Source organism: Bos indicus x Bos taurus, chromosome 2 (genome assembly GCF_003369695.1).
Source record: "Bos indicus x Bos taurus breed Angus x Brahman F1 hybrid chromosome 2, Bos_hybrid_MaternalHap_v2.0, whole genome shotgun sequence".
Taxonomy (NCBI): domain Eukaryota; kingdom Metazoa; phylum Chordata; class Mammalia; order Artiodactyla; family Bovidae; genus Bos; species Bos indicus x Bos taurus.
In genome coordinates this window covers 16653775-16670710 of record NC_040077.1, presented here as the reverse complement: position 1 = coordinate 16670710, position 16936 = coordinate 16653775, and the positions used below count along the sequence as shown (strand labels likewise).

At 39.6% G+C, this 16936-nt stretch overlaps 1 protein-coding gene across 2 annotated transcripts in view; it reads right to left on the bottom strand.

Annotated features, from left to right (window-relative positions):
• Positions 1 to 14774, bottom strand: part of CWC22 (CWC22 spliceosome associated protein homolog) — a 64188-nt gene extending 49414 nt beyond the window's left edge. Inside the window, exon 1 of one of the 2 annotated variants that reach the window (XM_027556245.1) lies at positions 14672 to 14774. The gene's annotated coding sequence lies outside the window, so the exon portion shown is untranslated. Of the gene's footprint in view, positions 1 to 14601; positions 14627 to 14671 lie in introns of those variants that run through there. The other variant, XM_027556254.1, reaches the window with a different exon arrangement.
• Between the last annotated feature and the right edge of the window lie 2162 nt (positions 14775 to 16936).

The window sequence follows — 16936 nt, the reverse complement described above, 5'->3', positions numbered from 1 at the left end:
CCTGATGCAAAGAACTGACTCATTTGAAAAGACCCTGATGCTGGGAAAGACTGAAGGCGGGAGGAGAAGGGGATGACAGAGGATGAGATGGTTGGATGGCATCACAGACTTAATGGACATGAGTTTGAGTAAACTCCTGGAGTTGGTGATGGACAGGGAGGCCTGGAGTGCTGCAGTCCAGAGTCGCAAAGAGTCGGACACGACTGAGCGACTGAGTGTATGTATGCAGATATATGTGGACTAAAATGGACCTACATGAGGCAAGGTTTCTGATTTTTTTCTGAGGCAGTACAATATGAACTCTAAGAAGCCTGTGAAAAGTTAAGGACAGACATGATATTCTCTAAAGAAATGACAAAAAAATGCAAATAAATATAACTAAAATGTCTACAGATAAATTAAAATCGAATTAAAAAAATAATTTATAAATGCAGGAGAGAAGGAACAGAACAAAAAACAGAGAGGACAAAAAGAAAAAAATAAGATGGCAAACTTAACTAACTCTATGAATTATGTCAAGTATTAATGAACAAACATTTCTAATTAAAAAACAGAAGCTACTCCTCCCTCACCTCAGGTGATACAGCCCTGAAGGTATTATAACCTAGTCTTGGCTGGATTTTAGGTCCCACTTGCCTCCTCAAAATGACTTACACAATGTGTATTTGCCATACACAAATCACGATTCTTTTCAAAGATTCTGTTTTTACGGCTATAAATGTATAGAGGTATAAAACTCAAAAAATTTTATTCAACAAACTTTTGCCCAAAGGTAATGGTATTTTTTTTTAACCTCTACATCATTATATCCTAGTATATCCTTATCATCCAGTATTATTTATACATACATTTATTCAATAACAACAAACATTTATTGTACTTGTATTTTGCCAGGCATCCTTCTAAGAACTGGGTAGATAGCAACGAACAATCCTAACACATGAAGCTTACTTATGAATTTATTTATAGATTAACTTATAAAAAGTAAAGTTAATTTATTTACAAAAAGTAAATCTATAATGATAAGCAAAGCACTCAGCTACTAATAAAGCAAAGTGGCTGGATGGGTTTTTTTTACACATGTCACTTCAGATTATTACTTAATACTGTAAAACAAGATCCCAAAGTTACTATGTTAACAAAAAAAAAAGTGGAATATGAAAACCTGCATGGCTGGAGAATTACTTGTACATATATTGGGACCCACCTTACTTACTTAGAAGATCTGTATACAGGGGTGGAGGTGGGGTTGGGGCGGGATACCTAGGCACACTGGTTTTACAAAGGCATCCCCAAGGTAATTCCAATATACAACTCTTCCTCAAGATTTCTCAGCTTTCCAATTCTGGAGGAGAAACTGGTTATCAATTTGTCTTAAATCATGAGTCAAATACAAGACTCCACAGCTTATCTACTTTGTAGTGAAGAATTTAGGACATAAACCATTTGAAAAGGGAAACATAAATTTCAAATATTAATCCTTAACTCACTGATAAAAAGCACATACATGTATGTAAAAAACAAAAAGCAGTATCAGTGCTTTTTAAATCTGAGAAATTCTGGGCACAATTATAGGGAGAAAATTCTCACTCATAATGCACTGATGGCCAGAGCACAGGCTTTTTGGAGCTTAGGACATCAGCCATGATAATTAAAGTAACAGTATTTACTATAATGGGCTTCCCAGGTGGTGCTTTTGGTAAAGAACTTGCTGCCAATTCAGGAGATATAAGAGATGGGGGGTTAGATCCATGAGTCAGGAAGATCAACCCACTCCAGTATTCAGAATCCCATGGACAGAGGAGCCTGACAGGCTGCAGTCCATAGCATCGCAGAGTCGGACATGATTGAAATGACTTTAGCATGCATGTATCTTCTATAACATGATCACAAACACAAATTTAAGCACTGAACTGGAGTCATGCAGATGAAAAAATATGTTCATGAAATAGTTTTATTATCCTTAAAATGAAAATAAAACATGAAAAATTGATAGGGCAAGAAAAGAAAAAACCTGCATCAGAATTCAGTCTTCCTATGTAAACTAGATATGTATCTGATAACAGTAATTGTTTCAATGATTATGTACTTTTCAAGTTAAAAAATGCATATACATAGACTGGCATAAACAGTAAAAATTTTCTTGCCCGTAGGCTTAAATATCCTATTAACTGTGAGATCTGGAACATATTTAATGTAAAAATTAAAAGCCTAGAGAACTGTTAATGTCCTTACTATTCATAATTTGTCCCTACTCCCGGGATGATACTATACAATACCTCAATAGAGGATTCTATTCTCTTCTATTTTAATAATGTTGTTATACAAATTAATTGGGGCTTCCCCGGTGGCACAGTGGTAAAGAATCTGCCTGCCAATGTGGGAGACACAATAGACATGAATTGGATCGCTAGGTCAGGAAGATCCCCTGGAGTAGGAAATGGCAACCCACTCCAGTACTCTTGCCTGGAAAATTCCATGGACAGAGGAGCCTGGAGAATGACAGTCCACGGGGTACGACTGAGCACGCACGCACAAACACACCCCGCTGGCACCACGGATTAACTGAGTCACTTTTTGTCCATAGGAGCTTCTGCCCCTTCCTTACATTCACCAAGACTCCCTCTGTGAACTAGGCTCAAGAACTGAATTGTCCAAAATGAACCTCAAAAGAATCTAATCTAAGTAAAAGACTCTGCCTGGTACTCTTTACTTTTTGCAGGGAATATGCTGGTGGATACTGCTGCCATCAATCACCTGTGACTCATTTTCAGGACTTCTCTGATCCAGAAGGGGAAAACACAGAAGACAGAACAAGGCCCTCCTTCAACAGACGCTAGACACCAGTCACTGCCACAGACTCATTTGCATTATTTTTGTCCTTGATCCTCTTATTTTTTTTTCCCCTCTCTGCTAGCTTACACTTCTAAATCAGCACTATACAAAAGAACTTTCTGCACTAATGGAAAGGTTCTTTTTCTGTACTGTCAGTAGCCACTATACCAATACAATAGTCACTGGCCACATGTGGCTATTGAGAACTTCAAATATACCTAGTGGAAATGAGAAAATTTATTTTATATGATTTTAATTAAATTTATATTTAAACATTAATAGCTACATGTGGCTACTGGTTACCATACTATACAACACAATTCTAAACGATTAGTAGACACTAGAGGCTTTTAGTCAGGGCATTCTGAATCCTTGTTTTGACAGTCTCCAGATACGATATGCAAATTTCTCCAAGCCAGGCTTCAATAATACATGAGTCGTGAACTTCCAGATGTTCAAGCTGGTTTTAGAAAAGCCAGAGGAACCCGAGATCAAATTGCCAACATCCGCCGGATCATGGAAAAAGCAAGACAGTTCCAGAGAAACATCTGTTTCTGCTTTATTGACTATGCCAAAGCCTTTGACTGTGTGGATGACAACACACTGTGGAAAATCCTGAGAGAGATGGGAATACCAGACACCTGACCTGCCTCTTGAGAAATCTGTATGAAGGTCTGGAAGCAACAGTTTGAACTGGACATGGAACAACAGACTGGTTCCAAATAGGAAAGGAGTACATCAAGGCTGTGTATTGTCACGCTGCTTATTTAACTTATATGCAGAGCACATCATGAGAAACGCTGGGCTGGAAGAAGCACAAGCTGGAATCAAGATTGCTGGGAGAAATATCAGTAACCTCAGATATGCAGATAACACCCCCTGTATGGCAGAAAGTCAAGAACTAAAGAACCTCTTGATGAAAGTGAAAGACGAGAGTGGAAAAGTTGGCTTAAAATTCAACGTTCAGAAAACTAAGATCATGGCTTCCAGTCCTATCACTTCATGGCAAATATATGGGAAAACAGTGGAAACAGTGGTTGACTTTATTTTTGGTGGCTCTAAAGTCACTGCAGATGGTGATTGCAGCCATGGAATTAAAAGACACTTCCTCCTTGGAAGAAAAGCTATGACCAACCTAGACAGAATATTAAAAAGCAGAGACATGACTTTGCCAACAAAGATCCATCTAGTCAAGGCTATGGTTTTTCCAGTAGTCATGTATGGATGTGAGAGTTGGACTATAAAGAAAGCTGAGCACCAAAGAATTGAGGCTTTTGAACTATGATGTTGGAGAAGACTTGAGAGTCCCTTGAACTGCAAGGAGATCCAACCAGTTCATACTAAAGAAAATCAGTCCTGAGTGTTCATTGGAATAACTGATGTTGAAGCTGAAACTCCAATACTTTGGCCACTTGATGTGAACAACTGATTTATTTGAAAAGACCCTGATGTTGGGAAAGATTGAGGGCAGGAGGAGAAGGGGACGACAGAGGATGAGATGGTTGGATGGCATCACTGACTCAATGGATGTGAGTTTGAGCAAACTCCTGGAGTTGGTGATGGACAGGGAGGCTTGGCATGCTGCAGTTCATGGGGTCACAAAGAGTTGGACACAACTGAAAGACTAAACTGAACTGAAGATATGATACTAATTAATTCTTCAGATACTGTCAAAAGTTAAAAAAGAAAAAAACAACAACTCATAACCAATTATGGGAAAAGTCATTTGGTTATTTTCCATGACAGATTCAGATTATGAGAAATAAGGAATATAATAATCCTCACTGTAGAGTTTGTCTATGTTTTAATCATCAATGTGTGATCCCCACAGTCTGCTATGGTGACAAATAATCATTTTACATAAACAACAAGAAAAGCCTAGCATTAGAAGTATTATTACCATCACAAACTTCATATACAATCCCGGGCCACTGAACAACAGTGCAGATAGTGATTGATCACATCTCCAGAAGATAAATGATCTATCCTTTAGCTTAGACTGAGTAACCAGAAGGGGTACTGATAAAATGGAAAAAAAACAAACAAACCCTGCTGACAGCCAAGAATTGACACCGACACAGAAACCACAACTTTTAGAATGGATTTCCACTAATTTGCAAAAGAGAAAAACAAGCTGCAGCCCATGGGGTCACAATGAGTTGGACACGACTGAGTGACTCAACTGAACTGAAGTCATCATATGGAACATGGATTATCTGAGGTCAATTCTGTTCAGTCCCATCTGACCCATACAGAATGATGCGGGCATGCACTCATGTGTTCTTAAGATACGCCCACTTACTGTTCCACCAACTCTTTAGTTTACAAATTCTCTCTTGTGTACAAATGCCTGCCAAGACCAGATAGCTGGTGAGCACTAAGTACATTATTGGGGATTTTTTTATTGATGGGCTTTAACATACAAGACAAATGAAGCACTTTCTTCAACAATTCGATGACATGGGGGACAAAAAAAGAAAGAAATGGGTGGTACAACTGTTATAAGAGGCTTAACAGACTTAACACATGTAATATGTGGACTGTGTTTAGATCCAAAGTTGAACAATTTGCCCTACTCTATAATGGGGTGTGTTTATATAGTAGGATCCATGCTAACTTGAAATGAGCACTAACTCAGTTGACCAATATCCTCTATGCAGTCTTCCTTCCAAATAAAGGAGGCAGACTGGAGGTCTCTTCCCTTAATGGGGGACAAAATAATGCAAGAGCACATTTTCTAGTCCAGTTTAATAGTATGAACTTGCTGAAAAGTATTATATGCACATCATGGTTTTCTGGGTAGAAGAATGAGAACAGGGTGGGATCTGGACTTTCAGAAATACTTAAATCCATACAGATAAACGTATTTTCAACCCAAGAGAACTTACCTTAGCATGTACCTAAAATAAAATGTATTTCAAAATCAGCCTTTACTTACATCGTCCGACTCTCTGCGACCCCATGGACTGTATGTAGCCCACCGGGCTCCTCCGTCCATGGGATTTTCCGGGCAAAGGTACTGGAGTGGGGTGCCATTTCCTTCTCCATATACCTATATAGTGTATACTGTATACCTATAGAGCCTTTACCTATATAGTGTGCCCAAATTGATAATAAAGGAGATAGTCTAAACTCTAGTACCAATAATTTATAAACATTCAAAATGCATTTTTCTCAACTGTAAAACATGTTTTCCAAAGAGGTAAGTCATTTTAAAATAATGTGATGGTTAGTGACCCTTGGCTGACAGGAATGATACAACGGTGAACACAGCTTGCCCAATGCTGTGCAGAGCCAGCCAAAGGGAAGAATGCCAATGCGTATAGTAGCTCCACAACACACTAATTTGCCATCTCCACTAACAATTCGACAGCACATTACAAGGATGTTTCTGAGATATATGAGATGAACTAATTACATACATTTCCTGTGTCAGAAGTCAGAAACATCTAATTTAGAGTCAGATAACAATAGCAGCAACAACAAATATATAAAACTGTTATAGTCACAAAGACACTATACCAGGTACTTCATTTCTATATTCTTATTCAACCTTCATGGTTACCCTGCTTGTGTGACTTTTTTAAACCTTATTTTTCAATGGGAAAACTGAGGTACACAGAGTTGAAGCGATGGGTACAAATAAATCACTGCTAGTAAGTGACAGAGCTAAAATTCAAGAAAGTTTATCTGATGCCAAACCATCTGATACTGCATCCCAAGGAAAATAGCAACATTAGTAAGCTGATGCCAAATTGGTAAACTATAAAATGTACAAAGACACAATCTATATATACTATGCATAAAATTTTCCTAAACTGATCCATTCAAAGTTCCAGATAGTAAAGGTTTTGATGTTAATATAATGAGGCCCTACTTTTTTTTTTAACATGAATAATAATGTTAAGGATCCCTTTATTTAATTTGCATACCAAGAATTCACTGTGACCAGGTACAATATGAGCAAATAAATCACTTGACTACTGTGCAATATCTAGTATTGTCCTTGACGATCGCTCTAGGGTCTAAAACCTGGTTTCTCTTCTCATCTGACACACACACACACACACACACACACAACCTGGTTTCTCTTCTCATCCTACACTCACACACACCTGGCAATTTTTAATGCCTTTAATTTGAAATTATCTCACCCATTTAAGTTTACTGAGTTTTCTTTCTGATCAGTGTCATCTTTCACCTTTCTACCCTTCAACCGTCATCACCAAATACTTTTCTGGCAATCAAGTACAATCTGTTACATTTCTATGTCCCAAAACATAAGAGTGAATTGATACTACTATAGACTGCTATCCCAGTTCTAACAAAATATGCATAAAGTACTATCATCGTCCAGATTTATACAGAATATGCCTGCAGGGAAATTCTGAGAGTTCAATATGTGCATGCTTGATACGTAGACTAATTGGAAATTCCTGCAATGAGAGTAATTTATCTAAAGTTTATAGCTCTCACTGCTCTTCTTAGCATCACTGTGTGGGTTTCATGATGAATTATTAAATTTCTCTCTCCTTGTCACAAGTAAGTCACTCAGCAAAACCACACCTGCTCTCCTGAGCAAGGAGAGTATTTTATAATAAGAAGATGTTGTTTCAGCAAGCATCAGAAAGCAAAATACTTAATAAGATTTGTAAGAAGACTGCTTTAGTAACTGGAAACTATAAAATTATACATTCTGCAATTATCTCAAAAGTTCAAAAAACAGGAAAATATTCAATTAATTAATGCATTACGTTCTCAAGTATTTCAAAATAAAACATCTACTACTGTCCCTTAGGTATCTTCAACCCATGTTCGAGGAACTTGTGGAAATATACTATCATAAAATTGTTAAAAGAAAGTCGATTTCCTTTAGTTTGCTCTTCTGCATTCTACAGAGTAACAGTAAGCATGGCAAACTCCAAACATTATAAGAGAGTTTAAAACAAAAAACAAAATAAGAAAATGGAATAGTAAATAGCATTCAAATTAAAAGCTAGTGCAAATCTGTTCTTAATACAAAAATGTAATGGAAAGGTGGTGTTGATGGAATCCTTGGAAAAATTTCCAAATAGGACACAAACCGATGACCCTTCCAAATACTCATTTTCCTTTTCAGGGAACAGATAGGAATAACAGATTGGCCACAGTTCTTAAGCATGAATGACAAGATTGCCACGGCCTTTCCCTATTTGTACTAGAGGGAAAAAAAAATTGTTTAAGAAAACTGCTTCCTTATTTTTTTCTTGCTATTTTTTGGAATACATACATATTAGCAAGAAATTTGCCCCATGATATGCCACATAAGAAAAATATTTGATACTGTAATTCGATTTCAGCACAGGTTCATAATACCAAGAAAATAAAAGGGTCAAAACTTTTCAAGAAAAGTCACAAGAGTGACAGTCCCTTACCTGCTATTCTGAAATCCAAAATGTCCTAAAAATACAGATTTTTGGTAAACTCATTTGACAGCAAAATTTGACATGCACTAACTCAAGACTTTATGTGACTCTTCACATGATGTACTATAGAAATATTACATGTATTTGAGTAGATGATGTTGCCCTGGGATCCCAAAAGGGGGATTACTTAATAAATGTATCTGCACTGTATTCTCTCTGTAGAAATCTGAACAAATTCTGACTGTCAAATCAGAATTATCAATACAAATGCAGAAATGCAGATCTGTCCTCCCTATCTGCTTTCTGGTACACTACAGTACACCAGGTGTGTGCTTGGACGCATAACTGTCTGAATGACTGAAGGTTATACCACGTAGAAGTGACAGGCTTAGAAGCTGTGCAGATAGTATTAGATATTGTTTGGGTTTTTAAGCAATGAGGAATAAACAACATAAACACTTCTGACTGGTCTTTGACTCTATGTAGGGAAGACAGCACCAATATGGGGACTTCTTAAGACAGTGAGACTCAGATGAGTAAAAAAAAAAAAGACAAAATCTAAAAGTCTTGTCATTTTTTAAGAACTCAGTGACACCAACGCGTGTTGTGTGTTAAGTCGCTTCCGTCATGTCTGACTCTTTGCGACACCACAGAATGTAGCCCCCCAGGCTCCTCTGTCCATGGAATTCTCCAGGCAAAAATACTGGAGGGGACTGCCATTTCCTTTTCCAAGACCAATATTCATACCAAAAATCACTCATTATAAACTGAGAGAAAGTGTTAACCCCCATTCACTTCCCACACCATGAAGCCAATCCATATTAGTCTGTGTTTAAGTTACCAAAGAAATTAAAATGATAATGATCATATGAATATGCTACCTAAACTTTTTTAAAGTCTTTTCTGGTACATAGGAAGATCCAGCCTTTTCACTAGAATGCAGGCTCTATGAGAGCAGGAAGTTGTTGATTTTTGTTTCAAAATCTCTATCAGCTACTTCTGGATTTACAGTATTGATTTCCAAATGAGTTAGTTTTAAAGAAAAATTCTATATGTTGAACTTATTTACTGATTCATTTAAATATAATTATGACATATATGGGGCAAATTCCCTTTATGCTGCCCCCTCTCTAATTCCATTCTCTTTCTCTACACAACCAAGTTTTTTCTGGTAGATGAGTTCACATAAAGCACCTCTAATTCTTAATCTCCCATTAACCCCTTTTACCAGTCTGGTTTCCACTCTTGGGATTCCACAGTATGTATCAAGGTTACCTAATGACTTTCTTGTTGCTAAATCTAGGGGTCACTTCCTTCTTCTATAACATTGTGTCTAGCACTTGGTACTGCTAACCACATTCTTGAAGTTCTCATTTCTCATCTTACACCAAAGACACCAAGTTCACTGGTTTTGCTTTTGTCTCTTCTTCTGTCCACCCCTCTAACATTTTACCATTCCACAGAGTTTAATCTTTGCTCAGGGATTTTGTCTGTTTTGTTCATTATTATAATCCCAAAAGTTTCTCAATACTTGTTAAATTAACAAATGAATAGTCCTTAACTTTCCTTTCTCTACATTCTCTCTGGAAGACCATCTCCACTTCCACATCTTAGGCTAATATTCGTAAGAACGATTTTACTTCATCCAATCTTTTCTACAGTGTTCCAAAGCTTTATCTCCAAATGCCTATAGAAACCTCCGTGTGGATGCACCAAAAGCCCGCTGAACTAGACGCCCAAGTTGGAACTCATTTCCTCCTCTCCTCAAACCAGCACTTCCTCTAAAATATTACCTGTAAAACTAGCCACGTGACAATTTCCTCATTCCGTGTCAGTCATCAAATCTAACTGATCCTACTTTCTCAGTTAACAGGAGACAGAATCAAATCTGCCCATTTCCCACCCCCCCCCCCCATTCTCTCTGCCATTGTATACAGGAAAAAATTAAGGGGAAGGTTCCGTTTAGGGAAGATCCTATAAGATAATCCCTAGTTTCATTTTAGAAGAAGGCAAAATAGTTTTGACCTCTCTAATAAGATTTCTCATAGGTCTTCTTTATCTCCAGACTATAAGGACTTTCCCAACTTGCCGCTAAAAAACATAGGGCGCCACTGCATTCTACCCACACAGAGCAAAAGGATTCTGTAAATACCTGCAATGCTGCCTGGAGAGAAATCCAGGCCTTAAATTAAAAGCACATCCCACTACAATATAACTGTATTATTTCACACTTTGGAAATTTCCTTCTAAATTTTTAAAATGAAAATTCTGTCTCAATGCCTACTGTATCTACCATCAGTCTCCTTATATTATTCTTTAATAGAAAAGAGTTTTTGGTAGCAGTTCTTCTTGTTAACTCAATAAAAATAAATCTTAAGGGATGTCTCTGGGACTTCCCAGGTGGTGCAGTGGTAAGGAATCTGCCTGCCAATACAGGCGACGCAAGAGATATGAGTTTGATCCCTGGGTCAAGAAGGTACTCCTAGAGCAGAAATGGCAACCCCACTCCAGTATTCTTACCTGGAAATTCCATGGACAGAAGAGCCTGGGGGTCACAAACTGTCAGACACGACCGAGCACACACAAGGGACATCTCCACTGCTGCTAGGCCTTTAACCACCTGACCTCAAACCCTGTTAAGCCCACCTCATCTTGCCTTCTAGTTCCCTACACTTCACTTGGTTCACAGCTCAAGTGGCCAGCAGCAGAATTCAACTTTCCTCACTAATCCCAGCACCTGATTCACTGAACAAATATTATCAGTATGGGTTTTACTGATCTGTGATTAAGTTAAATTTATACCCATTGTAACGACAACAAAGAAGAGACAAAAACCTTATATGTAAAACCTACATAACCCTCACCACTTAATATATACCTTGTCTGGCAAAGAAGTATCTCCAGCGCTTCTAACCACCCACTGAACAGTACTTTTTTCATTTTGTCTTTAAAGTTTGCATTTGTGAGGAAAGTCTCCTTTGTGAGATTTTTTATAACTGAAAAAAATTTTTATGGGAGAAACAGGAAAACAGAATGAAAAGAACTGATATTTATATTAAAAAGTGGTTCAGAAAAACACTTAGAGAAAGTAAACTGTTGAGAAAAAGCAGGATGGTCATGGTCTTTTTCTTTTTACTTTACCCCCAATTCTCTGGAAGCAAGTTAAGAATAGAGGGTCAAAGGCAGTGTCTGTATCTTGTGAGGGGAGACATATGTTAAGCTGCACACAAGGCACTGAGGGCTGAGACAGAGTTCCTATTATCAGGCAGAGCAGAGAGATCTAAGTGCTACAGCAATGTTATAAACACAATACCACTAGAAAAATGGAAGGGCAAGTAAGTGGGTCTGGGGAACAAAGAAAGAAATCGGTTTAGAAGCTGCATTGTGAAGGACAAGTAGGTCATTCAGGCAATGAGACAGCACGTATAAGGACTCAGAGGCGTGAAAGACCGCGTAGAACACTGGATCCCTGAAATTCTTGGTCACTGCTATATATCCAGAACTTACGACAGTGCGCGCTACTTAATAGGTTCCAATTCTAAAATCAAAGATAAAAGGCAGTGTGTAAGCTTTTGATGATTGTTCCTAATTCTTCCTATGAAGAACTCCCTATAATGATATCTGACAACTTCTTTACCATGGAATACCACAACAGTCTTGTCCCACATATCAACCCCTACTTCTAGGAATGGCCAAGCTGTTGTCATCAACAGTATCAAGACAGTACCATGAGGAGCCAAACCTTACCTGTCTTCACCGCCACCCTCCCTCGGTTAACCTGGAGAGTAGCTTTAATATCCTTCCCTATTGAGATGAAAAAAGTATCAGTTCCTTTCCTACCAGTTCCAATCCAAGAGGAAATCTGACCCTCAAGGTGTAGTGACTTCAAGTTACTAAAACAGGTCTAACTGCCGAGAACGTTGCATGCCTTCATTCATACCACTTTGTTCCCCCCTCCCCAAAAAGCATTCATCAGCTTGCCTTACTTAAGTATAAGGGCCAGATATGTTCTCTCAACTCTCACAGTACAGCTTTGAAGGTGGGCTTGCTGATGATTAAATGATAGAGCCACTTAGTAAATCATATTCTAAATTTTAAAGACAATTTGAGGGGGTGGCCTCTACAGAGATGTTTATAAAGTAGCCCCTAAATACAGCACTACATTCTAGACCAGAGGCTCCTGTCATCATGTCTAGAATAAACCTGTCCTGATAAACTAATTCAGGAAAGGACTCACAGGGTAGCTTTCAAGGTGAAAGTACTGAACTCTTGTCTGATCCATTTATGAGTTGGTGTGATCACTCACCTAGAGCTAGACATCCTGAAATGTGAAGTCAAGTGGTCCTTAGGAAGCAACACTACAAACAAAGCTAGTGAAGGTGATGGAATTCCAGCCGAGCTATTTCAAGTCCTAAATATGATGCTGTTAAAGTGCTGTATTCAATATGCCAACAAATTTGGAAAACTCGGCAGTGGCCACAGGACTGGAAAAGGTCAGTTTTCATTCCAATCCCAAAGAAAGGCAACACTAAATAATGCTCAAACTACCATACAATTGCACTCATCTCACATGATAGCAAAATAATGCTCAAAATTCTCTAAGCCAGGTTTCAACAGTACATGAACTGAGAACTTCAAGATGTTCAAGCTGGATTAGAAAAGGTAGAGGAACCAGAGATCAAATTGCTGGATGACAGATAAAGCAAGAGAGTTCCAGATAAACATCTACTTCTGCTTTACTGACGATGCCAAAGCCTTTGACAGTGTGGATCACAACAAATTGGAAAATTCTTCGAGATGGGAATACCAGACCACCTTACCTGCCTCCTGAGTAATCTGTAGGCAGGTCAAGAGGCAAGTTAGAACCAGACATGGAACAACAGACTGGTTCCAAATTGGGAAAGGAGTATCTCAAGGCTATATACTGTCACTCTGATTATTCAACTTATATGCAGAGTGCATCATGCTAAATGCAGGGCTGGATGAAACACAGCTGAAATCAAGACTGCTGGGAGAAATATCAATAACCTCAGATATGCAGATGACACCACCCTCATGGCAGAAAGTGAAGAACTAAAGAGCCTCTTGATGAAAGTGAAATAGTGAAAAAGTTGGCTTAAAACTCCACGTTTAAAAAACAGATCATGGCATCCAGTCCCATCACTTCATGGCAAATAGATGGTAGAACAAAGGAACTACTGACACATTTTCTTTTGGGGGGCTCCAAAATGACTGCAGCTGGTGACCGCAGCCATGAATTTAAAAGATGCTTGCTTCTTAGAAAAAAGGCTATGAAAAGCCTAGACTGCATATTTAAAGCAGAGACATTACTTTGGTGACAAAGGTCAGTCTAGTCAAAGCTATGGTTTTTCTAGTAGTCATGTATGGATGTGAGAACTGGACCATTAAGAAAGCTGAATGCCAAAGAATTGATGTTTCTGAACTGTGGTGTTGGAGAAGACTTTTGAGAATCCCTTGGACAGCAGAGAGATCCAACCAGTCAATCCTAAAGGAAATCAGTCCTGAATATTCATTGGTAGGACTGACCTTGAAGCTGAAACTCTAATATTTTGGCCACCTGATGCGAAGACACGACTCAATGTAAAAGACCCTAATGCTGGGAAAGATTGAAATCAGGAGATGGGAACGAGAGGACGAGATGGTTGGATGGCATCACTGACTCAATGGACACCAGTCTGAACAAACTCCGGGAGATGGTTAAGGACAGGGCAGCCTGGTGTGCTGCAGTCCATCGGGTCGCAAAGAGTAGGACACGACGGAACGACTGAAAAACAATTTATGTAAGGATAAAGGATAACAGAGAAAGAACACACGTAATAATGAACGAACAGTCCTCAGAACTACGTGGTAAATGATGAAAAAGAAACGACTCATGATATTTTGAAGAAGCAGTCACAAAAATACTTCGCCGGAAAGAGGAATGAGAGGAGAACTTCCACAGCTTTTTAATAAACCAGGGTTTATTAATCTCACACCTATGGTTCGGGGCCCAGGCACTAAGAAAGGGGCCTGCGGCCCCGAACCAAGGACTCGAGAGGCTCCAAGTGATCCGCGCCCAAAACACACCTCACACGAAAGGAAAGGGTACCCGCGCTGGTGCTGGATTTCACAGTAAAAGCCAACGCGGAGAGACAGTTCCAGGAACCTCCCCTGTCCGCGCAGGCACTCTCCATCCCACCGCGCAGTCCCCATCCCACTCGCTGGGGCTCTTCCGCCCGACCGACACTCACAGTCCGAACTCGCGGGCCACCGCGCGGCGGGAGACCCAAGCGCACCCGAAAACCGCCCACGGCCGTACCAGCGAGCCCGCACCTACTCCTGGGCCCCCTTCATTTCCTACCCGGCCTGGCAACCTGGAACCCCAACTCCAACTCGCTGCCTGCAGCGAGTCTACGGACTTCGGTAATTACCTGGAGCTCCACCGCGCCGCCATTACACCGGAAGCACGTCACTTCCCTTTCCCGGGCCCCGCAGTAGGAAGAAGGCGGAACGTGAAATACATACTAACCTGACGCTAAACTGACTCTGATACGTTATTGTATTAACTTATTTTAAACATTGTTTTGTAATACCAGATTCAGAGCCGTCGATCCGGCCACACTTTTCCCTTCCCAAGACAGCGACAAAAGAAACACAAACTACAAAACCCATAATCCACCGCCAATGCGGGCGGAAATGACGCGCTCAGTTGTAGGCTGAGAAGGCAGCAATGCACGACGGGAATTATAGTTCTTCTGGATAAGGAGCATAGAGTTCGCTCTGGAAGCTCACGGGCAACCTTAGTTCTGTCTTAAGATTTTTTAAAGTTTACTGTAAACTTAATTCTCTGCAGTTGACAAAAAAGGAGACCTTAGTGTAGCCACTTTTCTGTGAAAATCTTAAGGAAACAAGACACCTTTTTAGACTTTTTACAATAGTTAAACCAAGAACCAAAACAAAAATGTTACCAACTGTAACAAATGTTAAGTGCCTACCAGGTTACAAGATTGCAAGCCTAAGTCAATAGGAAAATATTGGACCACCAACAGAGTGAAGTAATGAGGAAGAAATTAATTTTGCAGATAAGATGATGCCTCTATTTTAGGTAAAGGTACCAACCAGCTGGCGAGACACAGAAAATTTTCGGACTGACTTGGAAATAGAAGTCTGAGGTGATCAGTAGAAGCATTTTCTTAATCTTGACTTTTCAAAAGTTACAAAACATAAATGTTAAACTACTTGTTACTGTTTTGGAAACTTCAGTTCAGTCAGTCCTGTCCGACTCGTTTTGACCCCAAGGACTGTGGCTCGCCAGGCCTCTCTGTCCACCTCCAACTCCGGGAGTTTACTCAAACTCATGTCCACTGAATCGGTGATGCCATCCAACCATCTTATCCTCTGTCGTCCCCTTCTCCTCCCACCTTCAGTTTTTCCCAAGATCAGGGTCTTTTCCAATGAGTCAGTTCTTCGCATCAGGGGGCCAAAGTATTGGAGTTTCAGCTTCAATATCAGTCTTTCCAATGAACACTCAGGGCTGATTTCCTTTAGGATGGACTGCTTGGATCTCCTTGCAGTCCAAGGGATTCTCAAGAGTCTTCTCCAACACCACACTTCAATTCTGTGGCGCTCAGCTCTTTTTATAGTCCAACTCTTATACCCATACGTGACTATTGGAAACACCATAGCCTTGACTAGATGACATCTGCTTTTTAATATGCTGTCTAGGTTGGTCATAACTTTGCTTCCAAGGAGTAAGTGTCTTATAATTTCATGGCTGCAATCACCATCTGCAGTGACTTTAGAGCCACCAAAAATAAAGTCAACCACTGTTTCCACTGTTTCCCCATCTAATTGCCATGAAGTGATGGGACTGGATGTCATGATCTTAGTTTTCTGAATGTTGAGCTTTAAGCCAACTTTTTCACTCTCCTCTTTCACTTTCGTTAAGAGGCTTTTGAGTTCCTCTTCACTTTCTGCCATAAGGGTGGTGTCATCTGCATATCTGAGGTTACTGATATTTCTCCCGGCAATCTTGATTCCAGCTTGTGCTTCTTCCAGCCCAGCGTTTCTCATGATGTACTCTGCATATAAGTTAAATAAGCAGGGTAACAATATACAGCCTTGACATACTCCTTTTCCTATTTGGAACCAGTCTGTTGTTCCATGTCCAGTTCTAACTGTTGCTTCCTGACCTGCATACAGATTTCTCAAGAGGCAGGTCAGCTGGTCTGGTATTCCCATCTCTTTCAGGATTTTCCACAGTTTATTGTGATCTACACAGCCAAAGGCGTTGGCATAGTCAATAAAGCAGAAATAGATGTTTTTCTGGAATTCTTTTGCTTTTTTAATGATCCAGTGGATGCTGGCAATTTGATCTCTGGTTCCTCTGCCTTTTCTAAAACCAGCTTGAATATCTGGAAGTTCACGGTTCACGTATTGCTGAAGCCTGCCTTGGAGATTTTTGAGCATTACTTTACTAGCGTGTGAGATGAGGGCAATTGTGCGGTAGTTTGAGCATTATTTGGCATTGCCTTTCTTAGGGATTGGAATGAAAACTGACCTTTTCCAGTCCTGTGGCCACTGCTGAGTTTTCCAAAATCTGCTGATGTATTGAGTGAAGCACTTTCACAGCATCATCTTTGGGGATTTGAAATAGCTCAACTGGAATTCCATCACCTCCACTAGCTTTGTTCGTA